At 41.1% G+C, this 19,115-nt stretch overlaps 1 protein-coding gene across 1 annotated transcript in view; it reads left to right on the top strand.

The window, feature by feature from the left end:
- Positions 1 to 336: 336 nt before the first annotated feature.
- Positions 337 to 19,115, top strand: part of HTR4 (5-hydroxytryptamine receptor 4) — a 166,402-nt gene continuing 147,623 nt past the window's right edge. The window contains exon 1 of the mRNA XM_036847934.1: positions 337 to 383. The gene's annotated coding sequence lies outside the window, so the exon portion shown is untranslated. The remainder of the gene's footprint in view (positions 384 to 19,115) is intronic.

Genomic DNA, 19,115 nt, shown 5'->3' with positions numbered 1-19,115 from the left:
ATGACAAGGAAGTAGGCTGTAGATTTCCCTTAGCACGGACACCACAGGCACTTTCCGTTTTCACGTTTATTATCTTTCAGTAGAGGAATGGGTACTTAGAGAGGTTAACCAACTTGCCCAGGGTTACCCAGGAGCCAGCAGTGAGCCCAGGGCTAGCTTCCTCTGTTGGGCAGCGCTCCCCGGGGAAGGCGCCCCGCTGGCCCGCCCCGAGGGGTGAGGTCCCTTCGTCACCCCTGCGCCCACTGCCTTGCGCGCCTGGCCGCGCCACAGCCACCCCCGGCGTCCGCAGGGGGCGGCCGCGAGGACCACGCGGGCTGGGGGCTGCTGAGCCTGTGGAGCCAGTCTCGGCCGGCCGGGAGGAGGACGATGCTCGGCCCGCCCAGGTGAGCCTGCGCTGGGGTCCCTCCGCCCGCAGCCCCGGGCGGGCCCGCGCCTCGCGCTCGCCAGCCTCCCAGCGCGGGGGCTGAAGCCCGCACCCGAGGGGGCGGCTGGGAGGGCGCAGGCAGCGGCTGGGAGCGCGGCGGCAGAAGCTCGGCTCCGCGGCGAGGGGTGGCGGGTCCTGTCCGCCAGGGCGCCTCGCTCCCTCGCCTCAGGCGGAGGGTAGGTGCGGCGAGGGCGCAGGGGTCACGACCCTGCGAGCCCACGTGTTTGCGGGGACGCGGCGGGGGCGGGGCGGCGCGACGGCGACGCGCTGGGGGCTCTGGACTTATGGGACCCGGCTTTACCTCAGGGATGGGCTGCGTGGCGGCTCAGGCTGTAGGTGGGCTGGCTGGTCGTGTAGGACATGCCTCCTGCGTGGGACCACTAGGGTTGGGGCTAGTGCCCTACACTTGTATACGTAAGTACTTGTGAAACTGCTTGTGTGTTCGCTGGCTCTGTGAGGTAGTGTGTGTAAAGGGTGTGTGTGTGAGAGAGAGAAACAACATAGGCTGTGCGTATATAACCGTGTGTGTGTGTGTGTGTGTGTGTGTGAGAGAGAGAGAGAGAGAGAGAGACAGGGTACATGTGTGGACGGTATGGATGGTCCTGGATGTGTAACGGAGAGAGTGTACTCTGTCTAACTCTGTGTGTGTGTGTGTGTGTGTGTGTGTGTGTGTGTGTGAGTGAGTGAGACAAGATATGCATACCCGGAGTGTATACCTGGCTGTGTGTGTTAAGTGACCGTGAGTGTGTGGGCACGCTGTGCTGCATGAAGCGTTTGCTGTGGCTGCCAGGGCTAGCTTCCTGCAGTTGTCTTTCACAGAATCCCAATCCCAATTTAAGATGCATTTCTTCTCAGCTTGCTACCCAGTGTGTGGCACTGTGCTGTTAGTTGCCTTTGGAAGAAGTGGCTGTTGATACAGGGAAGTGATGGCTGGCAGAGGTGGAGAAGTCATGGCATGAGCTTGTCTTCCTAGAAAACATTGGCTTGATTTTCCATTGGTTCATTAAAATACACAAAAAATGTTTCTTAGGGTACAGGTTTGGCATGAACCAAACGGCGGCTTTTGATGGAAGGACACTGAGGCTAGTTTGCTCTCCTGTCTTAATATTGTTGGGACGGAGTCCCCAGGTCAAAAGCTGTGGGTGACCCTGGAGGTGGTGGGTGGTGTTTGCCTAGTCCCCTGTGTGGAACTTCAGCATTGGTGATGAGGGAGGAGAAGTTGCTGCGTGCTGCTGGTGAGCCCAGATGATGAAGGGAAAGGACACTGGTGACGGATGCAGTTCCCTAGAAACAAGGAAGAAGTCAGGACATGGATGAGACTCGTGGAGCTCTGAGGAGCAGCTCTCAAGAAATGATGAGTGCGGAAAAAATTAGTATAAAGTAAAGAGGATTTGCATCATTCTCGAGTCATTTTTCCATCTTACGTTTATTTTTTCCATGCCAACCTTACTTAGCCTACACTCACTCCTGTGTTTTGGGAAATGTCTTTGTTATAATTATTATTGTACAGTTCAGTGGGTCATCATTTAAACTCCAGGAGAACTGTAGCACATCAGGCTAGCAGGAGCTTCAGGGAGTGTTCAGTTCAGCACATGTTGAGCAGACAGAGGTCCTAGGGCTCAGAGGACAGTGACGCTCTTGGTTCCTCTGAGTTATCTGGATTTCAGTCCTGAAGCTGCTCCTTCTAGGGGCCACAGTGGCCTTGTAACCTCCAAACTGAATGTGTTTTCTTCCACTCGAGTTCTCCCGGACGCCCCTGACACTGTTCATCCCCTCATCTCTTTCCCTAACTTCACAGACTGAAGAACAGCACCTGAAACCCAGCATAAGTACCTGCTACCCAGACCACCTCCTGACTTCCCCATCTATTACTGAACCACCACCATCCTCCAAGTCACCCTGGCTGGGAACTGAAGTCACCTCTTTATTTCTCCTCTTTCTTTATCAGTAGCGACCACAGCTTAATCAATAGGTGGGTCTTATCCATTTTTGCTCAATATCTCTTGAACCTAATTTTTTTGTTTGTTTGTTTTTTATTCCCACTTCCAGCACCTAATCAGGTGAGACCCATATTCAGGGATTTCCAGAGATAGGAACAGATACAGATTGTGATCATTGAAAAAATGCAAAATAAAGGCACATAGAGAAGTCCCTTGATATTATCAGTGAGTAATACATAAGTTCTTTGGAAGAATCTGGACCTTCTGATGGTTGTAGTATTATGTGACCTAGATCAAGTCTCTCAGCCTTTCTAAATCTCAGTTTCTTCATCTGTGAAATGAAATGGAAGATTTCGACTAGAGTCTATTTGCTAAATCATATCCAAGGTTTTTTCCAGCTCTAAAATTATCTGATTATCATTGATGTTCTTTGTTTTAGTGAGAAAATTTTATCCTAATGTCTTATGATTACCTTCCAATATCTAACCATCTTTTTAAAAAAAAAAATCAGTTTGTCTTCAGGGAAAGGAACTAGGCAAAGGGAAAAGGGTGAAAATGCACTATTGACTTAGTTTTGTGGTTGAGCATTAACTGCACACATCAAGCCTTAGAGTTGGAAAGGTCTTATAGGTCACCCATTCTCACCTCCCATCAAGTGCCAAAATCTTCCATACTATTGCCTTTTTGAAAATTAAAAAAAAATCTGTCAAGCCTTCTTAAGATAACTTCAAACAACGTTGTAATTCAGGGTTTCTCAAACCTCTTGTACCATTAATGTTTTGGGCTAGATAATTTTTTGTTGTGAGGGCCTAGCTTGTCCATAGTAGGATGTTTAGCAGCATCTCTGGCACCCATTAGATGCCAGTAGCGACTCCCTGTTGTGATAACCAAAAATATCTCCAGATGTTACCAGTATCTCCTTGGGGGACAAAGTACCCCCCAAACACCTGTTGAGAACGACTGTTGTAATTCAAACACAAATCTTGGGGCCTTGAACAGAAAGACCTTACAACAAAGTATTTTAGTAGATAGATGAACTGCTGTGTTGCTAGCTGCTTTTCCACCCCCTTCCAAAGTAGCCACCCTCACACGTTTACCTTTATCCCTCCTGGTTTCTCACTGCCTTGCTGCTATGTCTGGAAATGCTCAAGATGCTGCTGAAGGCTGAGAAGTGTTTTAGAGACAACATAGTAATGATCCTAATAGCTCACATTAATCCAGCCCTTATTATGTGCCAGACACAGTTCTAAATGCTTTACATGGATAATCTCGTTTAATCTGCATTAAGAATCCTATAGGAGAGATACTTTATTCTCTCCGTCTTATTAGAGATGGGGTAACTCATACTTAGAGAGGTGGAATAACATGTCCAAGTTCGTTTAGCTGTGAAGTGGTGGAGCTGGGGTTGGGCTGTGTGCTCCAGAGTCTTTGTTTTGAAACTTTGTTCCCCACATTAAACTGCCTCTGAGAATGGGATCTTGATGTTACAGGGTAGAAATGATCTTAAACATTGTCTGTTTCAATTGTAGAATCAAGTTCTGCTTCTGGGAAGGTTAGAGACAGTGAGGTTGATAGTTGTATTCAGTTGACATATTGTGACTTCTTCCCTTTTTTGTCTTCTCCTCTCTCTTTGTAATTCAGGTTATTCAGAAATAGCTCTAAGGCATATGCAGAGTGAGAGAGGTGGTGGCAGGGTTGGTTAAATTGGGGGAGAAGGGCTCAAGGGAAAGGAAGAATGGCAGAAAGAAGCAAACAATGGCTGAGACATTTCTTTTTCCATTAAGTCCTCACTATTACCGAAACTTTAGATATCTCTTTTATCACCCAAATTAAAGTTGCCATATTTTTATCAATTCCCTCCTTCTGTATTCTTCTTGGCCCGCCGTTTCATTCTTCCATTCTGCTTGCTGTTTTTATACTTTGGGACGGTAGAAAGTAGTACACATTTGGAGAGAGGGAAATATAAGTGTGATATAAATAGCCACCCAACAGGCTTATGGATAGGGCTAACCTTAAGTATAGTCAGAGTAAGAATGACTACTTTACCAATTACCATTAATATTGAAGATCCAAGGCAAGCCCTAAGAAGGTTGACTATTTCCTTTAAGACCCTATATCAACACACAGATTGCTGATCCCCACTCCTAGAGTTTCTGATTCAGTGCTTCTGGGTTGGGGTCTGAGGATTTGCATTTCTAACAGATTCCCAGGTGATGCTGATGCTGCTTTCCAGGGACCACAATTGGAAAACCACATGGTTAAGACCTAATAACCAAATAAAGCTCACAACTCACCCACTTGAGATTTTTTAAATAAAAAGGTATCTTATTTTTAAGATCACTAAATATTTGGATTTAGGAGAATCAATAAATAAAGCAAGATTGAAAGACAATAAGTGCTAGGGGCTAATTGACATCTCTCACTAAGCATCTAAGCTTTGCCTCTCATTTTGAATTTCAGAAAAACGTATTCTTTTTCTCAGCTGTGATACTTCTGGGTTAATAGTTCTGATCTTAGATCTTTTCTTGTTCCCTCCTTCCACCTACCACTCAATTTGGGTGATAAAAGTCCTCATTAGTCACAGAATAATCCAAATAAAAAGTACTTTAATATCTTGTCTACTGCCAGATAAATTCTGACCAGTCCCTCTGAGATTAAGAAATATATGTTATCTGTGCATCCAGCTTTTGCTTCCTGTTGCTTTATACATTTTTCCCTTTCGAATCATCAGCAGCACAATGAAGAAACCCAACAGAAACTCTAGTCAAAACATTAATATGTAACTGATTAATTTTTTTAAAATTTCAATCAGAAAAGTTTCTTTTAAAACCAAATTTCAAACTCAGTCAACTCCTTTCTTCTTCTTGACTGCCAGCATCAGTCTCTTTTTGCATGACCACACATCCTACACCTAAACAAGGTGTCTCCGAGTACTTACTCAGAAAGATTTAGTGATTGTGAAACTCAGATGCAATTTAAATAATGTTTATTGGATACTTACTCTGTGCTGTGGAGTTGTTACACCTAGTTTTTTAAAATTTTTCAATCAATCACTGAGAGATGAGGGGTTTTTGTTGTTGTTTAGCGATGAGGAAACCAAGGCCTGGAAATTTAAATAAACTCTTATATTATTAGAAAGCTAATTGTATTAGTAAATATATTTTTTCCTCATACATAATAAAAGCCAACTTTAGCTTGCTTAAACAGAAAGTGAAATTTATTGGAAGGATAATGGGACTTCTCATAGATCAAGGAACTAGACCCCAGGAAGGATGGGAACCAGGTCATCTCTGGAGAACTCAGTTGCAGGCATTCACAATCTTTTCCCCATTGCTCTTCAGTTAATATGACACATTCCCACAAGTGTGTCTCTTGGTTCAAACTCTCAAGAGAAAGGATCTGATGGCCCAAGGTGATAGCAGAAGAGTAGTTGCTGTGGGCTCACTCTTGTATTGTGGTAGGTATTCCTAGTAAAAGTGGTGTAGAAGATGCTTGAATGAATATCTCCTGTTGTCACATACCTAGTTGGCAGAGACAGAATTTGAACTCAGGTTTGACTCTAAATCTGATGCATGTCTCCTACCAAAGGGATAGTTGAGAGAGAAACACATTAATTTGGCATGTAATAATGGCCATTTGCCTTTATTTTCAAGGTCCTCCCCATGTTAGCCATTCCCTGCATAGGGTCCTGCAGCTTTCATTTGTGCATACCTCCTGGTTTCTCATACTTCTGTGACTGCATCATGGCTCCTCCCTGCCCATCTGGTCTCTATGCCACGTGGCCTGGCTTCTCACTCTGCTCATGCATGTCATGTCTGGGGCTCACCTAGCACAGCTCTGACTCACAGATTGTACGAGCTGAAGGGATCTATCCTCTTGTCCCATCTTCTACCTGTACAGTAAATAATCATTTCTAAAATATGCCAAGCACTTACCATGAGCATTGCTGAGAGCTCTATATCTGATCCAACTCTTCTAACAACCATGTTGTTGCCTTTTTGGCGGTTTATTTCCCAATATTTTATTGTAAAAAAACTACTTAAATGTTGAAAGACTTGTATAGTGAATACCCATATACTTACCACATAGGTTCTACAATTAACATTTTACTAACTTGCTCTATCATATTTCTATCTATTCACTCCTCTATCCATTCAGCAATTCATTTTTTGGATGATTTCAAAGTAAGCTGTTGTTCCTTTTTTTAAAAAATTAAAGATTTCTTATTTTTATTTTTTTTAACATCTTTATTGGAGTATAATTGCTTTACAACGGTGTGTTGGTTTCTGCTTTATAACAAAGTGAATCAGCTATACATATACATATATCCCGTATCTCCTCCCTCTTGTGTCTCCCTCCCACTCTCCCTATCCCATCCCTCTAGGTGGTCACAAAGCACTGAACTGATCTCCCTGTGCTATGCGGCTGCTTTCCACTAGCTCAGTATTTTACATTTGGTAGTGTATATATGTCCATGCCACTCTCTCACTTCGTCCCAGCTTACCCTTCCCCCTCCCCGTGTCCTCAAGTCCATTCTCTACGTCTGTGTCTTTATTCCTGTCCCGCCCCTAGGTTCTTCAGAACCTTTCTTTTTTTTTTTTATTTTTTACATTCTATATATATGTGCTAGCATACAGTATTTGCTTTTCCCTTTCTGACTTACTTCACTCTGTATGACAGACTCTAGGTCCATCCACCTCACTACAAATAACTCAATTTCATTTCCTTTTATGGCTGAGCAATCTTCCATTGTATATATGTGCCACATCTTCTTTATCCATTCATCTGTCGATGGACACTTAGGTTGCTTCCATGTCCTGGCTATTGTAAATACAGCTGCAGTGAACATTGTGGTACATGACTCTTTTTGAATTATGGTTTTCTCACGGTATATGCCCAGTAGTGGGATTGCTGGGTCGTATGGTAGTTCTATCTTTAGTTTTTTAAGGAAGCTCCATAATGTTCTCCATCAATTTACATACCCACCAACAGTGGAAGAGGGTTCCCTTTTCTCCACACCTTCTCCAGCATTTATTGTTTGTAGATTTTTTGATGATGGCCATTCTGACCGGTGTGAGGTGGTACTTCATTGTAGTTTTGATTTGCATTTCTCTAATGATTAGTGATGTTGAGCATCTTTTCATGTATTTGTTGGTAATCTGTATATCTTCTTTGGTCTTCTGCCCATTTTTGGATTGGGTTGTTTGTTTTTTTGATATTGAGCTGCATGAGCTGCTTGTAAATTTTGGAGATTAATCCTTTGTCAGTTGCTTCATTTGCAAATATTTTCTCGCATTCTGAGGGTTGTCCTTTCGTCTTGTTTATGGTTTACTTTGCTGTGCAAAAGCTTTTAAGTTTCATTAGGTCCCATTTGTTTATTTTTGTTTTTATTTCCATTTCTCTAGGAGGTGGGTCAAAAAAGATCTTGCTGTGATTTATGTCATAGAGTATTCTGCCTATCTTTTCCTCTAAGAGTTTTATAGTGTCTGGCCTTACATTTAGGTCTTTAATCCATTTTGAGTTTATTTTTGTGTATGGTGTTAGGGAGTGTTCAAATTTCATTCTTTTACATGTAGCTGTCCAGTTTTCCCAGCACCACTTACTGAAGAGGCTGTCTTTTCTCCATTGTATATTCTTGCCTCCTTTATCAAAAATAAGGTGACCATATGTGCATGGGTTTATCTCTGGGCTTTCTATCCTGTTCCATTGATCTATATTTCTGTTTTTGTGCCAGTACCATACTGTCTTGATTACTGTAGCTTTGTAGTATAGTCTGAAGTCTGGGAGCCTAATTCCTCCAGCTCCGTTTTTCTTTCTCAAGATTGCTTGGGCTATTCAGGGTCTTTTGTCTTTCTATACAAACTGAAATTTTTTGTTCTAGTTCTGTGAAAAATGCCATTGGTAGTTTGATGGGGATTGCATTGAATCTGTAGATTGCTTTGGGTAGTATAGTCCTTTTCACAATGTTGATTCTTCCAATCCAAGAACATGATATATCTCTCCATCTGTTTGTATCATCTTTAATTTCTTTCATCAGTGTCTTATAGTTTTCTGCATACAGGTCTTTTCTCTCAGGTAGGTTTATTCCTAGGTATTTTATTCTTTTTGTTGCAGTGGTAAATGGGAGTGTTTCCATAATTTCTCTTTCAGATTTTTCATCATTAGTGTATAGGAATGCAAGAGATTTCTGTGCATTAATTTTGTGTCCTGCTACTTTACCAAATTCATTGATTAGCTCTAGTCGTTTTCTGGTAGCATCTTTAGGGTTCTCTATGTATACTATCTTGTCATCTGCAAACAGTGACAGCTTTACTTCTTTTCCGATTTGGATTCTTTTTATTTTGTTATTTTCTCTGATTGCTGTGGCTAAAACTTCCAAATCTATGTTGAATAATAGTGGTGAGAGTGGAAAACCTTGTCTTTTTCCTGATCTTAGAGGAAAAGGTTTCAGTTTTTCAACATTGAGAACGATGTTGGCTGTGGGTTTGTTATATATGGCCTTTATTATGTTGAGGTAAGTTCGCTCTATGCCTACTTTCTGGAGGGTTTTTATCATAAATGGGTGTTGAATTTTGTCAAAAGCTTTTTCTGCATCTATTGAGATGATCATATGGTTTTTATCCTTCAATTTGTTAATTTGTTTTATCACATTGATTGATGTGCATATATTGAAGAAACCTTGCATTCCTGGGATAAACCCCACTTGATCATGGTGTATGATCCTTTTAATGTGCTGTTGGATTCTGTTTGCTAGTATTTTGTTGAGGATTTTTGCATTTATGTTCATCAGGGATATTGGCCTGTAGTTTTCTTTCTTTGTGACATCTTTGTCTGGTTTTGGTATCAGGGTGATGGTGGCCTCGTACAATGAGTTTTGGAGTGTTCCTCCCTCTGCTATATTTTGGACGAGTTTGAGAAGGATAGGTGTCAATTCTTCTCTAAATGTTGTTAGAATTCACCTGTGAAGCCATCCGGTCCTGGGCTGTTGTTTGTTGGAATATGTTTAATCACAGTTTCAGTTTCAGTGCTTGTGATTGGTCTGTTTATATTTTCTATTTCTTCCTGGTTCAGTCTCAGAAGGTTGTGTTTTTCTAAGAATTGGTCCATTTTTTCCAGGTTGTCCATTTTATTGGCACATAGTTGCTTGTAATAATCTCTCATGATCCTTTGTATTTCTTCAGTGTCAGTGGTTACTTCTCCTTTTTCATTTCTAATTCTATTGATTTGAGTCTTCTCCCTTTTTTTCTTGATGAGTCTGGCTAATGGTTTATCAATTTTGTTTACCTTCTCAAAGAACCAGCTTTTAGTTTTATTGATCTTTGCTGTTGTTTCCTTGATTTCTTTTTCATTTATTTCTGATCTGATCTTTTTGATTTCTTTCCTTCTGCTAGCTTTGGGGTTTTTTTTTTTCTTCTTTCTCTAATTGCTTTAGGTTGTTTATTTGAGATTTTTCTTGTTTCTTGAGGTAAGATTTTATTGCTATAAACTTCCCTCTTAGAACTGCTTTCGCTGCATCCATAGGTTTTGGGTCATCATGTTTTCATTGTCATTTGTTTCTAGGTACTTTTTGATTTCCTCTTTGATTTCTTCAGTGATCTCTTGGTTATTTAGTAGTGTACTGTTTAACCTCCATGTGTTTGTATTTTTTACAGATTTTTTTCCTGTAATTGATATCTAGTCTCATAGCGTTGTGGTCGGAAAAGATACTTGATATGATTTCAATTTAAGAAAATTTACCGAGGCTTGATTTGTGACCCAAGATATGATCTATCCTGGAGAATGTTCCATGAGCACTTGAGAAGAAAGTGTATTCCGTTCTTTTGGATGGAATGTTCTATAAATATCAATTAAATCCATCTTGTTTTATGTATCATTTACAGCTTGTGTTTCCTTATTTATTTTTATTTTGGATGATCTATCCATTGATGAAAGTGGGGTGTCAAAGTCCCCTACTATGATTGTGTTACTGTCGATTTCCCTTTTTATGGCTGTTAGCATTTGCCTTATATATTGAGGTGTTCCTATGTTGGGTACATAAATATTTACACTTGTTATATCTTCTTCTTGGATTGATCTCTTGATCATTATGTAGTGTCCTTCTTTGTCTCTTGTAATAGTCTTTATTTTAAAGTCTATTTTGTCTGATATGAGAATTGCTACTGCAGCTTTCTTTTGGTGTCCATTTGCATGGAATATATTTTTCCATCCCCTCACTTTCAGTCTGTATGTGTCCTTAGGTCTGAAGTGGGTCTCTTGTAGACAGCATATATATGGGTCTTGTTTTTATATCCATTCAGCCAGTATATATCATTTGGTTGGAGCATTTAATCCATTTACATTTAAGGTAATTATCAATATGTATATTCCTATTACCATTTTCTTAATTATTTTGGGTTTGTTATTGTAGGTCTTTTCCTTCTCCAGTGTTTCTTGCCTAGAGAAGTTCCTTTAGCATTTTTTGTAACGCTGGTTTGTTGGTGCTAAATTCTCTTAGCTATTGCTTGTCTGTAAAGGTTTTAATTTCTCCATCGAATCTGAAGGGAGACCCTTGCTGGGTAGAATAAACTTGGTTGTAGATTTTTCCCTTTCATCACTTTAAATATGTCCTGCCACTCCCTTCTGGCTTGCAGAGTTTCTGCTGAAAGATCAGCTGTTAACCTTATGGGGATTCGGTTGTATGTTATTTGTTGCTTTTCCCTTGATGCTTTTAATATTTTTTCTTTGTTTTTAATTTTTGATAGTTTGATTAATATGTGTCTTGGCATGTTTCTCCTTGGATTTATCCTGTATGGGACTCTCTGCGCTTCCTGGACTTGATTGACTATTTCCTTTACCATATTAGGGAAGTGTTCAACTATAATCTCTTCAAATAATTTCTCAGTCCCTTTCTTTTTCTCTTCTGGGACCCCTATAATTTGAATGTTCGTGGGTTTAATGTTGTCCCAGAGGTCTCTGAGTCTGTCCTCAATTCTTTTCATTCTTTTTCTTTATTCTGCTCTGCGGTAGTTATTTCCACTATTTTATCTTCCAGGTCACTTATCCATTCTTCTGCCTCAGTTATTCTGCTATTGATTCCTTCTAGAAAATTTAAAATTTCATTTAGTGTGTTGTTCATCATTGTTTGCTCTTTAGTTCTTCTAGGTCCTTGTTAAATGTTTCCTGTATTTTCTCCATTCTGTTTCCCAGATTTTGGATCATTTTTACTATCATTACTCTGAATTCTGTTTCAGGTAAACTGCCTATTTCCTCTTCGTTTGTTTGGTCGGGTGGGTTTTTACATTGCTCCTTCATGTGATGTGTATTTCTCTTTTAATTTTGCTTAACTTACTGTGTTTGGGGTCTCCTTTTCACAGGCTGCAGGTTCGTAGTTCCCGTTTTTTTTGGTGTCTGCCCCCAGTGGCTAAGGTTGGTTCACTGGGTTGTGTAGGCTTCCTGCTGGAGGGGACTGGTGCCTGTGTTCTGGTGGATGAGGCTGGATCTTGTCTTTCTGGTGGGCAGGACCATGTCTGGTGGTGTGTTTTGGGGTGTCTGTGACCTTATTATGATTTTAGGCAGCCTCTCTGCTAATGGGTGGGGTTGTGTTCCTCTCTTGCTAGTTGTTTGGCATAGGGTGTCCAGCACTGTAGTTTACTGGTTGTTGAGTGGAGCTTGGTCTTAGCTTAGAGATGGAGATCTCTGGGAGAGCTTTCGCTGTTTGATATTATGTGGGGCCAGGAGGTCTCTGGTGGACCAATGTCCTGAACTCAGCTCTCCCACCTCAGAGACACAGGCCTGACACCCGGCCAGAGCACCAAGACCCTGTCAGCTACACGGCTCAGAAGAAAAGGAGAATAAAAGAAAGAAAGAACGAAAATAAATAAATAAATAAAATACTTAAAATAGAAAATTTAAATAAATTATTAAAAATAAAAATATTAAAAAGTAATAAAAGAAAGAAAGAAGAGAGCAACCAAACCAAAAAACAAATCCACCAATGTTAACAAGTGCTAAAAACTATACTAAAAAAACAAAAAGCAAAAAACAAAAAAAACGGATAGACAGAACCCTAGGACAAATAGTAAAAGCAAAGCTATACAGAGAAAATCACACAAAGAAGCATACACATACACACTCACAAAAAGAGAAAAAGAAAAAAAATATATGTCTATATATAAAAAGGAAGAGAGCAACCAAATCAATAAACAAATCTACCAATGATAATAAACTCTAAATACTAAACTAAGATAAACATAAAACCAGAAACCAGTCAGGCGCATACAGCAACCCCCAAGTCTACAGTTGCTCTCAAAGTCCACTGCCTCAATTTTGGGATGATTCGTTATCTATTCAGGTATTCCACAGATGCAGGGTACATCAAGTTGATTGTGGAGATTTAATCCTCCGCTCCTGAGGCTGCGGGGGAAATTTCCCTTTCTCTTCTTTGTTCGCACAGCTCCTGGGGTTCACCTTTGGATTTTGCCCTGCCTTTGTGTGTAGGTCACCTGAGGGCGTCTGTTACCCGCCCAGACAGGATGGGGTTAAAGTAGCAGCTGATTAGGGGGCTCTGGTTCACTCAGGCCAGGGGGAAGGAGGGGTACGGGATGCGGGGTGAGCCTCCAGCTGCAGAGGCTGGCATGACGTTGCAGCCTGAGGTGCGCTGTGCGTTCTCCCGGGGAAGTTGTCCCTGGGTCACGGGACCGTGGCAGTGGTGGGCTGCACAGGCTTCCAGGAGGGGAGGTGTGGATAGTGACCTGTGCTCGCACACAGGCTTCTTGGTGGTTGCAGCAGCAGCCTTAGCGCCTCATGCCCGTCTCTGGTGTCCGCGCTGATAGACGAGGCTCGCGCCCATCTCTGGAGCTCATTTAGGCGGTGGTCTGAATCCCCTCTCCTCGTGCACCCTGAAACAATGGTCTCTTGCCTGTTAGGCAGGTCCAGACTTTTTCCCGGATTCCCTCCCGGCTAGCTGTGGCGCACTAGCCCCCTTCAGGCTGTGTTCACGCAGCCAACCCCAGTCCTCTCCCTGGGATCCGACCTCTGAAGCCCGAGCCTCAGCTCCCAGCCCCCACCCGCCCCGGTGGGTGAGCAGACAAGCCTCTCGGGCTGGTGAGGGCTGGTCGGCACCGATCCTCTGTGCGGGACTCTCTCCGCTTTGCCCTCTGCACCCCTGTTGCTGCGCTCTCCTCTGTGGCTCCAAAGCTTCCCCCTCCCCGCCCCGCCCACCCCTGTCTCCACCAGTGAAGGGGCTTCCTAGTGTGTGGAAACTTTTCCTCCTTTACAGCTCCTTCCCTGAGGTTCAGGTCCCGTCCCTATTCTTTTGTCTCTGTTTTTTCTTTTTTCTTTTGTCCTACCCAGGTATGTGGGGAGTTTCTTGCCTTTTGGGAAGTCTGAGGTCTTCTGCCAGCGTTCAGTAGGTGTTCTGTAGGAGCTGTTCCTTATTTTTGATGTATTTATGGGGAGGAAGGTGATCTCCACGTCTTACTCCTCTGCCATCTTGAAGGTCTCTCTTAAGCTGTTGTTTCTAATTCTCGTTTTTATCACTGGGAAACTGAGACCAAGACAGGTGACATGACTTGCCTAAGGTCATTCCTGAGGAGGTAGTGGATTTAATGCTGTTGCTCTGACTCCCCCAAACCATTTTCTTAACCGCCAAGCAGCATTGTATCTCCTGGAAGGGGAGAAAGAAAGACTCACTCAAGGTCACGTAGTGGCAGGGCAATGACCAGCACCCAGGTCATCTGATTCTCAAGCCCCTGAAATTTCCATTGCATTGAGCCATGATAGTCTACTTTCCATGTAGAAGCAGTGTTTCTTCTGCTCCACAAATATAGGTACTTTACCACCTACCAAATCTCTGGAAAATCTGATTTTTGACACAGATGATTTTGCAAAACACTCTTCCTCCTCAACATTTTAAAATAATTTGTGGAAATGATAGGCTGGGAAATTATCATTCTAGATAACTTTTTACAGTGTTCAGAGGACTTTCACATGTGTTATCTTATTTGAACTTCATGAGTAATAGCAGATATGCAAGACCGGTGGGCTGGATATCTTAAACACGTTGAACAGCTGGAGACCTGGGACTTATGGAAGCAAAATGAGGAACTCAGTGTCACATACTGCTATGAGCAAAGTTGGGCTTTCGTAACAAAAAAATTATTCTCTTTCAGGTGGCAGTAGACATTCTGTAAGTTTTGATGAGCTACATAAATATCTAATTAATAAAAATGAACTGGAAAAGTTGATCTGGATCCTTTATGGGATGACTTAATGGTTGAAAGGTCTGGGCTCTGGTGTGGCCTTAGATAACATCTTCTTTCTATGCCTCAGTTTCCTTGTCTGTGAAATGGTATAATTGTAGTACTCCTTTGTAGCATGATGTGAAGATGAAATGAGGCAATGAATGTGAAGAATTTGGTACTTAATATGTGTTAAACAAATATCAGTTATAGAAACATGTCATTACACCTCTCCTGCTTCTTCCCCAGGAGTCTTCTCTTCTGTGTTAAGTGGGCCCCTTTAAAATCTATGGTTTGGTTTTATATTTTCCAAGAGATTTGTTTGGGAACTATTGGTAGGAAACTGTGGGCAGCAGCCTTTTGGGAGGTAACATCTTATTAGTCCAGTAAAGATGCAGCTTCTGCTCAAGAATTTACATCTAAGCTCTAAATAGCACACGTCCTTTGAGATTGCACTGGTGTGCTTAATTGTATATGATAATCAGCCATGATATCTGAAGTAGAGTGTTTTGTATACACTGTTTTCTACTCCAGGAGGTTCAGGAGAAATAGAAAAGAGTGAGGACAGAAGAGGTATATATGCTGGCGTAGACTTTTCTTTTGGCATGCATAGCAAATACTGTAATCCTGGTCTCTCAGCTGATGAGGCATTTAAACAGATACAGGAAAACAATTAAAGAGGATTTCAGAAGGGCATGCTCACCTGGTGGATTGCAGTCCAACCTTGATGTGTTTTCCAGACTGCTCTCCATGAATCATCTGCACCAGAATCACTGAGACATTTGTTAAAATGCAGATTCCTGGACCTAGTGATTCAGATATTCTTTGAGTGAGGCACCTGAATCTGCAGTTTTGCAAGTGATTTTTAGGTATTCGAATGTTTGAGAACCACTACTGTCAGCAGCATAATTCTGCGAGATACAAAACACTAATTTGGAAGCTTAATTTAGATGGAATGCAAATTTTGGCTTGACCTCCCAATTCCAGGCCTCTGAAATTGGTGGTGACAAAACCCTTTGGGTATTTTCAGGCTCAGCTTTCAGGGACCTATTCTGTAGAGAAGAAGAATAATTTCTGTAACCACATCCCAAAGTAGGGGAGATCAGCCCCCAGGTGCCTAGCTGCCTTTGTGGAGAAGTAGAGTATGAAACATATAGACTCCAGTGACTGAGGCACTGCCAAACTGGAGACCACCTTGATACAATAGCTGGCTAACTTTATATTGTGAACTTTCTGGGCACCTGCTTTCTAAGTATTCATTTTCATTTATTTTTTGCAGTAACTTTGTGATATTGGTATTATGCTTACCCCTGTTATACAGATGAGGCCACTGAGGCTAAGAAAAGTAAGTAATTTGTCCAAGGGCATACTGGTAATTGATGCCTTGAATCAGGGGCTGGCAAACTATCTGATTGGCTGCCTGTTTTTGACTGGCCTGCGAGCTCAGAATGATTTTTACATTTTGTAATTGTTGAAAAAAATCTAAAGAAGAATACTATTTTGTGACAAGTGAAAATTATATGAGATTCAAATTCAGTGTCCACACATAAATTTTATTGGAAAACAGTCATGCTCATTCATTTATGTATTGTCTGTGGCTGTTTTCATACTATAACACCAGAGTTGAGTAGCTGTGATAATGATCTGATGCTTGAAAAAGCCTAAAACATTTGCTAAATGGCCCTTTACAGAAAACAAAAAACAAAAAAAACAACTGCCAATCTCTGCTTTAAACCACTATGCTAGCATTTCCCAAACTTCAGTCATTTGAGTACTACCCTTGTGATTCTTGCCACCTTCTCATGCAAGCATCTGGAGCATTATCTGCATAGCACTTTTCTTTAGATCAGTTAGTTTTCCTTAAATAAATTTATTTTACAGAGAAAGAAAATTATAAGTGGAAACCAGTACCAACTGCAAGAAATGGAAGGTAACTGTAAAAAAAAAAAATGCAAAAAACACAATGTATCAGATTTCAGCTAAATAGTTGGAGCAGATACTATCAACTGTTCCTCCCATTTTCCCACAGATCCCCTTACCATTTCTGTGTATACCATCCTGACTTCCAATGATGAACCAACGTAATTTTTGGAGGGCTGCCCTCAGTCTGCTGAAATCACCTTTCTCACAAGCACAATGGACTGGAGATGCCTGGGAATCCATGTCCCCCTATGGACAGCTCTTAAGCAATACATAATGGCTGTGGGAGTATCAATACCCCCAGTTCCCTCCCCACTTGTCCAGGATAATTCTGAGGCATACGCTTTACACTGTTTCCCAGAACTTCCCTGTGGGATTAAGCTTCAGTGGCTTATAAGCTGCCTTTCATCCTTTTTCCTGTATCATTACTTCCCTGCCAGTGTACCTGCACCTGCCAAATCAAATATGTGCATCTATTTAATCCTCACCTCAAGATCTGCTTCTTAGGGGGACCCCAGTAAGACAGTAGTGTTTCTAACCAAAGCCTGTGAGCCTTCGACCCGTTTTTTATTATAAAAGAGAGATTACCAAATATCAGGAAGGACTCGAAGATAAGCTAACACATATATGAATCCTTTTCTTCAGTGTAAACAACAGTGATTAAAATAGAAAATGGAAAAACACATTTTTTTACCATATGATCCAATGGTACTTCTATCCACCTATTGCCTAATATCATGTGCTTTCTCCAGGAGACGTGAGAAAACGTTGGGAAATCTGTGTTTTACCTTAAGGAGTCATCCCAGGAACAGCAGCATCAGCAATACCTGGGCACTTGTTAGAAATGCAAATTATTCATTCTAAACTTACTGAATCAGAAACTTGGGGGTAGGACTCAGCCATTGTGTTTTAACAAGCCTCCAGGTGATTCTCATGCATGCTTAAACTTGAGAACCACTGCTCTACAGTAAACAGTCTCTTATTTAGTTCTGCTCTCGCTGCATTCCTGGATTTCATCAGAATTCAGAATCATCCAAGACTTGCTTCGTCCCCTCAAACGTGACTGACGGATGGTTTTCTGGCTTCTGTTTGAGCCTCCCACTGAGGTGGACCTTGTTACTTGCCAAGGCACACAGGTCAATAATTGGACAGCTCTGATGTCAGATGATTTACCTCATAATGCGGTTCAAACTTCTCTTGAGACTCCCACCATCTCCCCTTTGGCAACACAAAGACAAGGCTAATTGCTTCTCTAATTATCAAGTTGAACTTTCATATCATGTCATACCATTCATTCAAAAATACTGATCGCGTACTGTGTCTCTTTCCATGTAGAACCTGTCACCATATTGGGAGTGGGACATGCAAGTGATCAGAAAAGTAAATATATAAATAAATGACTTGAATCTTCTTTTTTTTCTTCATGAAATATCCAGATCCACATTTAATTGGATCTGATTTCTTGTAACCTCACAGTCCTCATCACGTTATTTGGGGGTGGTGGGGGATCTATGCCTTAAAAAAATACAATTTCTAGAAATGCTCTAGATATACTCCATTCAGTTCTACATGAAATGGAAGTTCATATTCCTCCTTTACATTTCCTGTAATCCATTTTTTCCCCAAAGGTAGAATGGGTATGCCTCTTAAATATTCTTTCATTGGTTAAGGGCTGTTTTCAATATCAGTTTTTTAATAAAGGGACTATAGCTGAGAAATGTTTTCTTACCTAGAAAGAATATTCTTAATTATTTTGAAAAAAATTAAAAGCCATTTTGCATGCTAATTGTATATATTAGAATGGTGGTCCCTTAAGTGTAACTGAGTTGGCATCTGTTTGGATTTTCAGTTATGGAAATGAAACAGCTAGAAGGTTTTTATTTAGACTAAATCTTTCTAGTTGACTTAGCACAAACGGCATTTTGACTATCAGCCCTAGAAAGAGACACTTGCAATGAAGGTCTAGCTCCTGGAATACAGACTCTTTTTTTTTTTTCATGGTTTATACGCATTTGCACTTGTGAACTACCATCACTTAGATGTCTAGATAAACAAATAATGTAAATTTTCTTAGGACTAATTTACAGAGAGAAATTCTTTTAGAGAGTATGATCAGCTGATTGAAGTAAAAATAAAATGGTGAAACAACATCCTATAAATTCCAAATATTTTCCAGAAAACAAAGTCATAGTAAATAGCCAAGGAGAGGGCTCTTTTTCTTCCATTTAGTGAGAATTTGCACAGTTGCAATTTTTCAGATGATCCAAGAGTTTTCATCACAGTGAAGGTTACTAGGAAATCATGATCACCATGGGATGCAAAAGACTATTTTGGGGAATGCTTGTGTGTTTGATCCTGGTGAGATTGGCTGTTTTGGTACATATGGCTGGTAGTGAGTTAGGGTAATGAGGTGATGAGGCCAACAACAAGCATTTGACAGCTAACTCTTAGCGAATATCTGGCTTTAGTTAAGTGCACATTACATTGCTCTTCTTTTAGTCCCACCTGTTAAGAAATATCTGTGATCGTGCTCAGGAGATGGAGCCTGTTTGGGACAGTATATGTGAATTGATCATAACATTTTTTTAATTTGGAAAATCATTCAAAACACTT

This window comes from Balaenoptera musculus, chromosome 3 (genome assembly GCF_009873245.2).
Source record: "Balaenoptera musculus isolate JJ_BM4_2016_0621 chromosome 3, mBalMus1.pri.v3, whole genome shotgun sequence".
NCBI lineage: Eukaryota > Metazoa > Chordata > Mammalia > Artiodactyla > Balaenopteridae > Balaenoptera > Balaenoptera musculus.
The sequence above is the reverse complement of the archived record's forward strand: the minus strand, read 5'-3'. Positions and strand labels throughout refer to the sequence as shown.